The 14,802-nt window shown below is 37.6% G+C and overlaps 1 protein-coding gene across 7 annotated transcripts in view; it reads left to right on the top strand.

The window, feature by feature from the left end:
- The first annotated feature begins 474 nt into the window (after nucleotides 1-474).
- Nucleotides 475-14,802, top strand: part of CDK17 (cyclin dependent kinase 17) — a 125,163-nt gene continuing 110,835 nt past the window's right edge. For 3 of the 7 annotated variants that reach the window (XR_016395029.1, XR_016395030.1, XM_089921148.1), the window contains exon 1: nucleotides 1,332-1,457. The gene's annotated coding sequence lies outside the window, so the exon portion shown is untranslated. Of the gene's footprint in view, nucleotides 584-1,331; nucleotides 1,458-14,802 lie in introns of those variants that run through there. The other 4 variants (XM_022562416.3, XM_089921151.1, XM_089921152.1 and 1 more) reach the window with 4 other exon arrangements.

Here is a 14,802-nt window from a genome sequence, read left to right as displayed (position 1 = left end):
AGGGGTCGCGCTGCCTGCGGCGAGCTGCTCAAGAGGGGGTGGGGGAAGCTGCCGCGGCCGGTCGCCTTTCTCTGCCGCCGCTGGTTGGATCATTTCAATAAAAGTGTTTTTTCTCTCTCGCTCGCTCTCCCCGGGGGAACAGGCGGAGGCGTCAGTCCGCAGCCGCCGAGTGAAAAAGCGACGCATACGCAGCGAGCGTCTCCTCAGCTTCGCACGGCCCGGCCCCAGAGAAGAAGGAGCCCGTGTCCGGCCGGGCCGCCGCAACCGGGCGTCGGCGCCTCACTCCCGCTGCGGCTCCTCCAAGGGGATTAGTGGGCCGCCTGCGCGGCTCGGCAGCCCGGGAGCCATGTTGTCCGGGGGGCTTGACAACGCGTGAGGGACCCGCGGCCCCTCCCGGAGGCTCGGACCGTCGGCGTGAGCTGGAAGGCTGCTACGGCGGCGGAGGCCTGCGCCTCGGAGGCGCCTCGGGTCTGTCCGTCGCTGGGACCCGGACCTGCATCCGGTCGCCGCGGGCGTCGCAGGAGCCGCTTTCCTTGTGCGCCTCGCCTCGCCAGCTCTCGGGACGCGGTCCCCGCACTTGTTGGTGAGTTGGCGGCTGGCGGCCGCTCGGGGCTTTCCCTGCTGCCCCGCCGACCCTGGGCTGAGAGCGGCCGGAGGGTGCTTGGGACTGGGGGCCGGGGCGGGCGGCTCAGGCCCGGCCGGGAGGTTGAGGAGGACGGCGCGGCGCAGGGGCTCGCTTGTGTTTGTCGCCCCTCGGGTCCACTTCGGACCCCGGTCGCCCGGGCATTTCCGGGCGTGGGGTGGGGTGTGTGTCTGACGCTTGGGCTCCTTCGCGAGAGGCGCCTCCAGCCGCCGCCGCAGCCGCCTCCGCGCTTGCTGCCGCTTTGGTCTCCGGGGGAGGCCGGTCTCCCCGCGAGGCCGAGGAGGGGAGGAGGCAGAAAGTCCTCCGAGACACAAAGGTCCCCTCGGCGGGGGTGGAGCTGCGAGGGCGGGCTGCGCAACTCCGAGGGGAAGGAAGGGGCGCAGGTCCGCCAGAGGTGGGAGAGGAAGCGGCGGTGGCCACCGCGTTTCCAGCTCCTTGGAGACGCCGGGGGTGTGCGTGGGTGGGGAGCGGGAGGAGGAGGGGCCCTCGCGTGAGGAGCCGGCCGAGACAAAGATCAGGGCAGCCTCCCGCTGGCGAGTCACACCCCTGAGTGTGGGTCAGAGCAGAGGTGGAGGGAATGTGGGAAACCCAAAGAACCGATGGGGAGGGGCACATGGGGCGGGGGGGGGGGCTGCCAAGTATTGTCGTCTCCGTCACAGTGGCTTTTCTCAGCGTTTTTGTGCCTGATGGTTTTGCTCCGCAGTTCAGCTGGATAGCTCCAGATTCGCTCCCTCCCATCACCCCCTCCCTGCCACACTGACTCTCCTGTGGTTTTCCCCTCGTTCTCCCCGTACCTCTCACCACTCCTTTTTGGGTAAGCAGTATTTTGCCTTCAGCTTGGGGAACGTTTGCTAATGACAGGATGTCTGAGCTTGTTCTGACCCTGAACTGCCTTGAACTCCTTTCTCTTCCTCCCACCCTTTCCTTTCTGGGATCTTATAATGTCACATGGCCATTAACAATTAGCTTTTCTTCTGCAAAAATGGCAAAAGCACTTAGCTGAAATCCCTGGCGCTCCTTCTTTATATTAATGTGTCCACCAGAGACACGTCGTTGGTCATGGATTATCAGCTCTTATTAACCAAATTAACTTTTTAGATAAAAAAGTGGCAAATTTTGTTTTGAGTTTTGACTATTCCTAGGGTCAGCAAAGTGTATCCCTGGCAGCCGCTAGACCTTCTGTCACTTATCAGGAAATGCTTGACTTAGACAATTCTTTCCTCCAACTTTGCTGATTCTTTCTCGAGGCTTTGTTGAAGGATTTCTTTTAAAAGGCGCTTGCGTATAGAGTAACAAATCTGAGTTACTGTATTTTAGACTTATTTTTTTGACTATTGGACAGAGGAAAATGAATGGGATTTAAGATCTTTGATGCCTTGAGTAAAGGAAAGCCTTCCTTGAAGCTGGAAATAAGGTTCAGCCACATTTTAAGAAAAAAATTTGCTAGCATTAATATTATTGATTTTGTTCAGTTCTTTTATGAGATTAAGTAGTTGGTTTATTTAATGTTGAGATGTTGCTTTGTTGATGAAGTCATTTCAGTCTTTGTAATCCTAGCACCTGCATACTTCCATAAACAACGGGTTGGAACAAAAGAAAAAAATGTGGCTATATTTAAGGAATATTCTTTTTTTTGTCTTTATGAGCGAGATTGTTGGAATTAAAAGTGATAACCTTTTTGGTAAGTTATCTCATAGGTCAGGAGCACTAAAAGTTTGAGTGCTGGGCTTCAAAGAAAATAACTTGGTCATTGAATTTAAGCTGTTTTAAAATTACTGTGCAAATATAATTTATTATTGATTTTTTAACAGCGAAAATAAAAACATATTGGAATATGAGTGGAGAGAAAAGTAAAGCCTGTTTGATGTTTGGGACATTACTGTTGATGTCATTGTAAGAACAGTCATGTCTTGCTGCTTATTGCCATTAAAATGTTGACACTATAAAAATTGTGAAAGGGATTTCAGTTTAGGGACCAGTCTCTGAATTGAGGGACTCCCTCAATTCTTTGTGAAATTAACAGGTCATACCATAAATAATCGATGTTTTATTTATTTATTGAAAGGTCATATTGAGGATACACTGATTTTTTTTCCACTACATATTAATTAGTGTCTAATTAGATACCTGAAGTTTTATTCTCACTAGAAGGAAACCTACCAAAAAGTTAACAAAAGATTTCTGGGTGGTGAGACTTATGGATGAATAAAAATACATTTCTTTATTTTTCAAAATTTCACATTACTTTTACAATCAGTAAAAAGAGTATGTGAAGAATTAAAGTCTTGTTTAAAAGAAAAAAAAGAATTAAAGTCTTGTTAATATCCTAATTTGCCTGTTACTTAAAGAAGCTTTATAAAATGTGTAATTTATTCTCATCCTCGGATTCAGGCCCATTAAAGTCACTTTTAGTGTGAGGTATTTGAAATAGTGCAGCTTGTGAAATGTACTCTGGTTACCTGAAGGAAAAAAGAGATACATAGTAAGGAAAGATGAAATTAGAATAATTAATTCTAATTAATTAATTAATTCAGTGTATGGTAGCGATCCAGTGTGGTAGCTTTGTACACCAGCAATCTTGTTCTAATAAGTCATTGGTTTTACTAAAATAGAAAAATTAAATTTTATCTTTTCTGTAATACAAAATAGCTGTGTTGAATAAGATTTTAAAGTATATAAATGTTGATATATTTAGCTTTCAGTTACTTGTTTAGTCCTACGATTATGGTGGAAAGAGATGGCATATAAAATAATTTACTCTATCAAGGCTTTTGTTTTTTCCCTTATTTTCAGTAATATTTTTCTCCTTTTCCTTTATTGGTGAAATAGTACTAACTAAAAAACTGCAAATATTTTATTGTGAACAATGGAACTATAATGGCTTCTGAGATGGATATTCAAAAGTGAAAATGATGATCCTTAATATAAAAAAATTTTCTATGAACACAAAATTTTTGCGGTGGTATTTTCTTTGTTATTGTCTAATAATACTGAATATTTATAGGGCATTACATTTTGAATCTTTATTACTGTTCTCTAGTCTTAATAAAAATAATAGCATCATGTCATGGCATTCATTTATATAGCTTTTATACTTCCACGATGTGTAATTACAATGAATGTATTGCTGTATTGTAGAAGAGAGACATTATATGTTAGAGTACTTTATCTATTTCAAAAGTTGCCCCCTTTCATACATGTGAAGGAAAAATAGTTTTGAGTTCTTTGAATGTGTAATTTTTGCTTAAACTTTTAAATAGAAAAATTATTTTAAATGCATTTTGTAAACTGATTGTGGCATTTTGCATTTGAAATGATGAAGATAAACAGTAGGTTTATGGCATTTTTATATGTACTTCATATAGTATTTGTCAGGTAAAAAACTGCCTACAATAGAAAACCTGGTATAACTTGTGTTCAGCCTACAGTGTTGGCAATTTCTTTGACTGGTGATGAGAGGACCTATTAGACTGACTTTTTAAAAAAATGTCTATGAGCCAAAAAGTCTTACTGTCACCAGTGAATTCTTTGTCATTATTTTGCTCCCAGGCTTTTTTTTTTTCTTTTTCAACTTTTTATTTTGTATTGGAGTATAGCCAATTAACAATGTTGTGATAGTTTCAGGTGCACAGCAAAGGGACTCAGCCATATATATACATGTATCCATTCTCCCCCAGACTCCGCTCCCATCCTGGCTGCCACATAACACTGAGCAGAGTTCCCTGTGCTATACAGTAGGTCCTTCTTGGTTATCCTTTTTAAATATAGCAGTGTGTAAATGTCAATCCTAGACTCCCTAACTAACTGTCCCTTCCCGTTGTCAGTTACTTTGATATCTCAAAATATTTGACCTGAAAAGAGGAATTGCCAAGGACCAGAAAAATGTATTGAATGTACTTGAGTGTCGCTTACCTTTCCTAGCCTGTTTTCCTCTCTCTTTTGGCCAGCTTGGAAAATCAGTAGACGTCTATGCATAAATCTAACAGGCAGGGTGCCTACTATAAATAACGTTATGTTCTGCAGTAACATATAATATTGAATATGGTATTTAAGGAGTAGATTTATAAATACATGACATTCTGCAGTAACATGATATTGAATACTGTATTTAAGGAGGTAGATTTATAAATCCATGACATATCGGGGTAAGCGAAAATTGTCTTTATTTTGATTTTTTTAATGTGTTAAAATTAGTTCACATTATTTGAGCATGTGTCATAAAAGGGAAGATAGCGCCAGCTACATACTGTGTAGATTGCTTCAGTATTGGGGAAAAATTTGCCTTAAGGTAGATAAAATCTATGTCTATATTTATACAGGTATAAGTACTTACTGGTTTTTTGGTTTGGTATTGCATATTTTAATTAACTAAAGTGTAATTTTGATCTTTGAAGTTGCACACTTCATATGTGGCTATGTACCACTGAAAAATGGAAATACCAGACCAAATTGTACATTTTTGTCATTTTTTATATTAAAAACTGATCCTTATATAAATTGCATATTAGCATTGTTATTATCTCTTATTCAGATTTAAAAAACAGAACATGTTATTGACTTGATCTAAGAGTAGTCCATTAAAGTGAAAAACAGTGAAAGAAGGTTTGCTTTCTTTCGTTTGTGGTAAGAGTTTAAAAGGTTAACAAAATCTCTTTTTAATAGCACATTTAAAAAATAAATTTATTTTATTTTATTTTATTTTTGACTGCGTTGGGTCCTGCGTTGGGTCCTCGCTGAGCACGGGCTTTCTCTAGTTTCAGCGAGCGGGGGTCACCCCTCGCCACAGTGCACTGGCCTCTCATTGCGGTGGCCTCTCTTGTGGAGCACGGGCTCAGTAGTTGTGGCTCGCGGGCTCTAGAGCACAGGACCAGCAGTTGTGGCGCACAGGCCTAATCGCTCCGCGGCATGTGGGATCCTCCCGGACCAGGGCTGGAACTCGTGTCCCTTGCATTGGCAGGCGGATTCCCAACTACTGTGCCACCAGGGAAGCCCTAATAGCACATTCTTGTTAGTGTAAATACTTTCAAGAATACTCTAAATTTTGTATGCATATTTGTAAACAATGGGAAGAGGACCCAAGAATAATTTTTCTTTCACTATATTCGTTACTAACTCACTTTGGTCTTATCATATATTTAATCCTGCTATTTTTACAGTTGATGGTTAATATTTGTTACTAGTGTGTGTTAATGTTAAATGATATAAACAAAAGTTGGTTAAAATTGGTATTAATACTTGTGAAAAATTATCAGGTAACAACACTGAAGCTCTTACTCCAAATTTAGAGGCATTATCCTTTAAATTAATTAATACATATTTTTAAGTATTTTATAAAATAAACTTTTGAAGTATAACATACTTCCAGGTTTTAATATTTTAATTACTGATTTGTATTGCTATTTCTGGTGAGAAGGAAGCTTTTTGTTGATTTTTGAAGTAAGTTTTGGATTCCTTAAGCAGACGTTAGTCCCTTGAGCCCATCTTACTGAATTATTTTTAAGAAATGATTTTTTTACCTATGGCTTTATTATACTTAATAAATATGATTTTTCAGTTAATTCAGAGATGTAATCAGTAAGTACTTTTAAAGCATTTGTCATGTCCTCAGCATTGTGTTAGTCATTGTACGTTATAAAAATATACTTTAATGGGTAGAAATAATGGCAACATTGGTTGTGTGGAATGTTCTGTCCTTGGCCCCTCTTCTCATGTTTTACATGATCCTTGGGCATTCTCATCTGTATTTAGTGCTTTGTTCTTATCACCTATATGCTGATGATCTCCATATCTTTATTTCTAATCCAGACCTCTTTTTCTTAGTTCTTTTCTAGCTGTCTCCCAGATACTATTGCCTCTTGGCACTCCCTTACCAGAGCTGAACTCTTTTATTACCCCCCACCTCTATTCCCAGCCACAGTGAATGCGCCACCATCAGCCTAGTCACTTAAGCCAAAACCTTTGGTAGCTTCTTATGTTTTTCTGTATGCTCTTCTCCCTCTAGTCCAGTCAGTCACACCCAATCTTGTTAATTTTATTTCCTAAACATCTTTTAGATTTATCTTTTTCTGTTGCCACTTTCACACGTCAGGATTTTGGAATGCCTCATCTGAATTACTACTTCCAATTTTACCCTATTTTAATCTAACAGTTATTCATTCTTACTTTATATATGTCTTTTTTTTTAAAGTATAGCTGATTTACAATATTGTGTTAGTTTCAGGTGTACAGTGTAGTGATTCAATTATATATATACTTTTTAAGATTCTTTTCCATTATAGGTTATTACAAGATATTGAATATAGTTCCCTGTGCTATACAGTAAATCCTTGTTGTTTATCTCTTTTATATATAGTAGTGTGTATCTGTTAATCCCATACTCCTAATTTATCTACCCCCCCTTTCCTCTTTGGTAACCATAAGTTTGTTTTTTATGTCTGAATCTGCTTCTGTTTTATAAATAAATTGATTTGTATTATTTTTTAGATTCCACACATGAGTACTACAAAAGAATATTGGTCTTTTCTTTGACTGACTTCACTCAGTGTGATAATCTCTAGGTCCATCCATGTTGCCGCAAATGGCAATATTTCATTCTTTCTTTATGGTTGAGTAATATTCCATTGTATATATATACCACATCTTCTTTATTCATTCATCTGTTGATGGTTTGTGTCTGTCTTTTTATCCCTCTGTTCTTTTTTCCTTCCATCCATCCATCCATCTGTGCATCCATGTCTGAAGTGCATGTCTCCTCTATACCATCACTGTGGTCAGTGCTAGAATACAAAGATGAGGAAACTGGTGTGTTGATATTACAGTGCTGTGACAGTTGGAGAGAAATTCTCATTTTTGAGGACAAATGTCACTTCCTCTGAAGTCTTCTTTGATCCATTCTGGCAGAGTTATGGTGATTCTGCTATAGCATTTATGTCTACTATAGTACTTAATACATTGTATTGTATTGTAATTAATTATTTACAAATCATCTACCCTTTTGTCTGGCTTTGTGCTACAGAGGGGCCATGCTTTTTAAATTTTGGTATTTCCCCCATATTATGTATTATTTAATTGAGTGAGTGAAGTGATGGAATTAGGAGAAACAACACTGAATTAGTAAGTTAGGGTCAGATTAGTTATGACCTAGAAAGGGTCAAGAATTAATTTTGATATAGTAGAAAATAAAAAGCCATTAAAAGTTTTGAGTGTTGGTGCTACATGTAGGCCATGTAGGCTGTGTTTGTATGAGAGTAATTTGGATGCAGTTGGTAGGCCAATTTGGAGGGGCAATAATTTGGTATCACTGGGCCTTTTTAACTACACGTGAGCTGTACTAACTTGTTAGTGAAAATGGAGAGAAAAGGGCTGTAATCTTCAAAGATTGTCATCTTTTAGACAAATTAGAATCTAAAATTACAATATATGTAAATAAAATATCTATTTCTAAAGGTCTAAAAACATTGGTCAGTATCAAGAGTAAGATTTGGATAAAATTTCATCCTTAATGAAATCCACCTGTTTAACTGTATAGTACTAGACTTAAATTCATTAAAATAAAATACAGAATTGCACTCCAGAACTGCATTTAATGTCATTCCTGTTACCCTGATAGTTATGTATACAGTTGACCAGGAGATGTTTTCATTGGAATTACTGTAATTAAATAAAAACTGCTTTATGGTCTACTTTTAAAATTAAAGACATTTTATTTAGGTTTTTATCAGTAAAATTGAGTTTTAAATTATGTCTCTGATATAGTAAGTGTGTGATTAAAAACTAGATTCATTTGAGAAATCAGATTTATTTGAGAAATCAGATAATAATGCTTCCCCAAGTAATAACTGATAACTATGTGATCTTGAGCTAGTTACTTAAACTCTTAAGGGTCAGTTTCTTCTATAAAATTGGGAATGACAGAACCTACTTCATAGGGCTGTAGAAATTAAATGATATGTATAAAGCACTTTGCAAAGTACCTTGCACCTAGTGAGCACTCACAGTTAGCAGTTATTTTTATCACTCTGTATTATAGCGGGAAAAACTTGGTTATGGTACTAGAATTGTTTTGCAGATCCATTCCTTCAGGTTGATGAATGTCTAAATAAGTGGTTCACAAGGACAATTGAATCAAAATCATCTCTGGCTTTTTAAACCGTACATACCTCCTGGATTTTCTAATATGCCTCTCCCACCAAATTTGAGAATCAGTGTGTTAGTGAGTTAGTGTTACTAATGGGTGTATGTTGTACCCTTTAGGTATATTGGCAGGAAGGGAATAGTATAGACTAGTGGACTAAATAATTTAGGATATTCATTGTTGTTTCTTATCTAATGATCATTAGGGATAGAACTGTCGTAATCTTCCTTATGAACACATTGATAAGCTTTTCCTTAGGGCCAGCCAAATTTTTCGTGTAACCGTTTGCTCTGTTTCCCTTCTTCACGCGTGTGCTATACCATTTCTTTGACATCTTAACAGTCTAGGCAATATTTGCTTTCCTTCTTAATGACTTTTGTATGTGACTCAGCTTTTCTGAAGTCAAAATAGAATAACAGGTAATACAACTTATCCATCAAGAGAAGAAACTGGTTTGGTTTTTCCCTTTGTCATAAAATCTGCTTAGATGTTTACTGTTTATTATTATGTTTTTGTTTATTATCTTATGTTCTTATAGGTCAGCGGCCTTAACCTGAGCTTCAGAAGCACTCTTGTTGATTTAAAAAAAAAAAAAAAGAAAGAAAGCCTGTGTGAGAGAGAGAGAGAGAGTGTGTGTGTGTGTGTGTGTGTGTGTGTGTGTGTGTGTGTGTGTAAAATCTCAAGCTCTGTCCCAGAGCAACTGAATTGGATACTCTGGGTTTGGGTTTTTTTAAAACGTTCCAAGTAATTCTTGAGTTTTAGAGTCATTGTTCTAGGATTTAAATTTAAAGTAAAGGCAAAATGATTAAAACTTTCATCATTCCATCTTATTTTTTCTCCCTTTCTATTCTATTTTGGATTTGCTAGTTTAATCATGTTTGGGGGGAAGTTTTCTTAAGTTGATGTATAAAAGTCTTCTGTTCCACTTATTTACTTTTCCCTTTAATGAATGTTTTTGTCTTGCTTTTTTAGTTTGTTTTGTTAAAAGGTAAACTGAGGCACATTAAAATTTTCAACTTTATTTGAGCATACATTGATTTGAATCAGGCAGAGCCAAGCCAAAGGTGGTTAGGAGTGCTCCACCAACAGGAGCTAGGGTGGAGGTTTTCATAGAGAAGGCGTGGAAGCGAAGTAAGGAAGTTATTTGATTGGCTATAGCTTAAGCGGTTACCTTATTTAGGAAAGCCTAGTTGGTTGGTTGTGATTGCTGGTTCTTAAGTATCATTTCTTCAGATTCAAGTGTATTGAATGTAGCTTAGGTTTTGGTTTGTTTACTGCCACCTCAGTCTAATGCCCTTCTTGTTTAATTACTTTAGTTTCTTATCAGTGTCTTAATGATCTCAATTATTATGTTTTAAAAATTACCTTTCAAATATAAGAACATAAAATAATGTAGAAAATAGACCATAATCTAAATTTCCAGTGTGTCTTTTTGCAAATGTACGTAAATGTATTTTATTTTGGAGGTTTTTCCATATCTAAAGATCTTCCTTTATTTTTAATAGTTGTAGTACTTCTGTTGGATATATGATCACTCAGTCCTGTGTGGATCTTTGGGTTGTTACCTATTCTTTTGCTATTACTTTGCCAAATGAACAACATATACATATAACATTTGCATAAGCAAATGCGTGATTTAGATTCCAAGAACAAGGATTTCCCTAAAATTCATATGTTGAAACTTAATCCCCAGTGTAGTGGTATTTGGAGGTGGGACCTTTGGGAGATTCTTATGCCATGAAGGTGGAGCCCTCATGAATAGACCTAAGAGAGATCCCTTTCCCCTTCTGCTGTGTGAGGACACAGTGAGAAGGCAGTCTGTGAACTAGAAAGTGGGCTCTCACCAAGTACTGAATCTGCAGTGGCCTTGATCTTGGACTTCCCAGCCTATAGAACTGTGAGAAATAAATTTCTGTCGTTTATAAGCCACCTAGTCTAAGGTATTTTGTTATAGCAGGCCCAACAGACTGAGAGAGTTAACTTCAGCAATCATAAATTACGTCAATAGTATGATGTGATGAGAATAGCACTTCACCTCTATGGTCTTCCTCCCCCAAAATTATAACCCCAGTCTAATCATGAGAAAAACATCAGACAAATCTCAGTTGAGGGATATTCTACAAAACAGCTGAACAGTACTCTTCAAAACTGTCAAGGTCATCTAAAACAGGGAAAGTCTGAGAAACTCACAGCCAAAAGGAGCCTGAGAAGATGATTATACTGTAATGTGGTATACTCCATGGGATCCTGGAACAGAAAAAGGACATTAGATAAAAACTAATGAAATCTAAAGGAATGACTTTAGTTAAATATATCAGTTTTCGTTCAATAATTGTGACAAATGTACCATACTAATAAAAGATCTTAATAGCAGAAACTAGGTGTGTGGTGTAGGGAAACTGTACTGTCTTTGAAATTTTTCTGTAAATCTAAAACTATTATAAAATAAAACATTTATTTAAAAAAAAAGATAGGTGCTTCTGTAATTCTGTTAGTTATAGCCAAATTACCTTTTTTTACTACTACCTGAATGTATGAGAGGCTTGTTTTCTTATAGCCTCACCAGCTGAATGTGTTGTCAAACTTCTGGAATTTTGTCAGTTTGATAGATGAGAACTGGTGTAACTCAGACTATTGTGTTTCTCTCATTATGAATGACATTGAGTATTTTTTTTTATATGTTTAATGGGCATTTTACTTATTTTCCCTTTCTGTGAACTCTCATGTTCTTTATTTTTCTATTTGGTTGCTGGCCTTTTTTTCTCGATTTTAGGATTTCTCTATAGGGAGATGAGCCCTTTATTTGTGACATGGGTTGCAAATATATGTTTAGATTCTTTGATATTTTTTCACACAAGTTTTTTCCTTTTTTATATGGTAATTTTTTTAATGTTTCTGGATTTTGAAATGTAGTTGGAAAAGTCTTCACCACTCCAAGATTATAAAGGAATTCATCGAAATTTTCTTCCAGTACTTGTGGTTTCCTTTTTTACACTTAGATCTTAAAATTTGAATTCTTCAGTTCCTCCCAATCATTGAGGCATTTTAAATGCTTAACCTTTTCTTTCAAATTACTCCTGTGTAAGCATGCCTGTGGTCTTATACGTACCTTAAATGATTTATAGTAGAAGAAATGTTTATACATTTACTTTTGGTGGATATGAAGTTTCAACTTTCTAGAAAATGTATTAAGCATTTCATTGTATCTTAATTCGAAATCATAGTTTAAAAATAATTTTAAAGTAGTGAAGACTCCTTTAAAGTTTGTTTTCACTGTTATACTGTAGTATATTTAGCAGTATTTTTTCTTCTAGATTATTAGCATTGTGGATTATTCATATATTAATTTAGTTTTTTCCCCATCCTGTTTCTCCTAAGATTACGGTTTAGATTATTAAACCCCTCTGATTTATCTTCCATCTTCCTTAGAACTCCTCACTGGTTTTATGGCCCCTTTGATATTAGTAATCTCTTTATTTGGTATTATTTAGAAATTTAATTAGTAGGCCAGTTAGCTGTTTTAACTCATTAAGAAGCTGGAAGCAATAGTGTCAGCAGATGTTGCCTAACGTAGGGTGCTGATTTTTTACAACTTATAAAGGTTTCATAGTTTCCTTGCACTACTTGTGATGAACTATTATTGCTGAACTGAATCTTAAGACATTTGAGAAACTATCTGATAGTGCTGTGGAATGTTGGCTCCTAGAAAATACTACCCAAAATAACATGGTGAGTTTATTGCTTATTGTAGTAAAGGAGAACACCACCTTTCCTGAGTTGGTAGGATCTGCTGGGGGAAGAGGAGGGGCACGTGTATGGGTGAAAAGAAGAGCAAAGTTAGGAGGGAGAGTGAAGTTGGGATATTTACTGAGGATTTGGAATCTTTAATGCAGGTATTTCAGTGCAGGAGCTTGATTAGAATTAGTAGGGATCATGTAATAGTTTAGGATTGATAGACGTAGCAAAGCAAGGGTTTTAAGGTGAGATTTTTTCAGAGTTTTGGAAAGTGAACAATCATTTGCTGCTATTTATTGAAAAGTTGAATAGTCTGATGTTGGTTTATATGGGGTTTTGGGGAAGTTCCTGGAATGAACAATGAAGTTATTTGCAATTCTTATCTGCCTGGGCAAGAGTTTCCTGGAATAGTGAAGTCTTGTTGTTGAAGACAGCTGAATAGTGATGCTAATGTAGACTGTAAACTCTGGGTGCAGATGGTTTTAGTTCTCAGTGCCCATTCAGAACCACAATAAGTTTGAAAATGTATTTATAAAAAGTCTAATTCTCAGGCCCATCTACAAAGACAATACATTCTGTTGGTGAGGGGTTTGACATTGAAATTTTTTCCCCTGAGGAATGGAGCCTAACTTTGACAATTAATAGTCTGAGACACCCAAGTAGGTAGTTGGATATATGTTTCTGCAGCTCAGAAAAAAGAGAAAAGTATCAGACATGGAAATTTGGGAGTTACTCTTTAGATTGAACTTGTGTGCCTAGGTTACTTTGCCTTAGGAGGAAGCATAGTAAGAAGAAAACTACTTGGGCCTTAATAGTGCTTAATGGCTATAGTGTGTGTGTGTGTGTGTGTGTGTGTGAGAGAGGGAGAGAGGGAGAGAGGGAGAGAGGGGGAGAGGGGGAGAGGAGAGGAGGAGGAGGGAGGGAGGGAATACATTCTTCCTACAGAGGAGTGGCCAGAGAGGTAGAAAAAAAACCAGGATATTGTTTTGTGATCTCTGGAGGTGTGGCTGTAAAGTGGGGGGTCAGTACACAAAAGCTTTTTGTGCCTAAATGGAGGAAGATCTATTGGCCCCAGTGATGAATTTTCACTCAACAGTTCTGTGAATGTACGAAATATAGACTGTTCACAGAACTATTTGTTCTGTCATGATATTCTTCACATAAGAATTGCCTAGTGGGCAATTCTGTTTGCAGGGTAGGTATTTGAAATTAAGAATATTTTCTTAGAAGTAATTTTACCGTCTTGCTCCCACATCACCCCATAGAAGTTACTTAATCTCTCATTTTGACTGTGATTGAGGAAGGGAGGTCATTGGTGTGTAGCCTGCAATTTTGTATACAGTACGTATATTTGCTGTTCATAATTTGGGAGGAAGTTACATTTGTTGAATGCCTACTATGTGCTAGACACAATATATATACAATCTAATCTATATCTCACATTCTTTTGAGGTAGTTGTTAATTCCCTTCTTCAAAGAGGAAACTAAGGTTGGCTTTTTCAGTGTTCTACTTCTCACTCTCCCCAGTGTCTGTATGAAGGAAAAAGGATTTGAACCGGTGTTAGGCTTACTCTCACTTTCTACTACACCAAGTGGACTTCCTGTATACTATACACCCTTCATCAACCAGTGCCAAACATGTATGTAATTAACATTTTACCACAGGTATGAATTAAATGTAGGAATATTTTACCGCTCAGCTTTTGAGATCAAGACTGAATGAATAGGTAGTAAACAATAACAAAGCAAAGCAGAGAGGATCGAGGCCCTTATTATACTCAAGCTTTGATTAACTAGAATCCATTTAATTCCACTTAAGGGAGATACTCAGGTATTGTCAGAATTCCAGTTAATTTCAGGTATTACTGTTTAAAAATATTTTTCTGTATCCTCATAGGTAACCTTTCTTTGAACCTTTTTTTTTTCATTTTTCTTAAAAGGTACATTTTACTCTCTTCTTTCTTCCGTTGTGTTAATCTAATTTAGTGCTTTGCTTTTCTTATTTCTAGTATGCAAAGATTTCCTAAATAAGTAGAATTAGTAGAATAAAAAATGCTAGAGATAAATACGAAAACTTTTGGAAAATACCAAAGTTGTAGCTGTGGAGTTTAGTCAGGTACAAATTGTCTTCTTAATCTTTTGATTGAAATCTTACACCCTGGCCTCTACTATAGATCTTATAAAGTCAATTAAGTGTACTTGTGAATTGGCTTGTTATGCTCCCTCCCTCTTAGGATTGGTATGTGAGCAGTTTCTAATTTTCCATTTAGCAAGTAATGTGGTGTAGAGG

This window comes from Delphinapterus leucas, chromosome 11 (genome assembly GCF_059928025.1).
Source record: "Delphinapterus leucas isolate spDelLeu-1000000601 "Yukka" chromosome 11, BTC_Dleu_Yukka2, whole genome shotgun sequence".
Lineage (NCBI taxonomy): Eukaryota > Metazoa > Chordata > Mammalia > Artiodactyla > Monodontidae > Delphinapterus > Delphinapterus leucas.
This window is presented reverse-complemented; position numbering and strand designations above follow the sequence as displayed.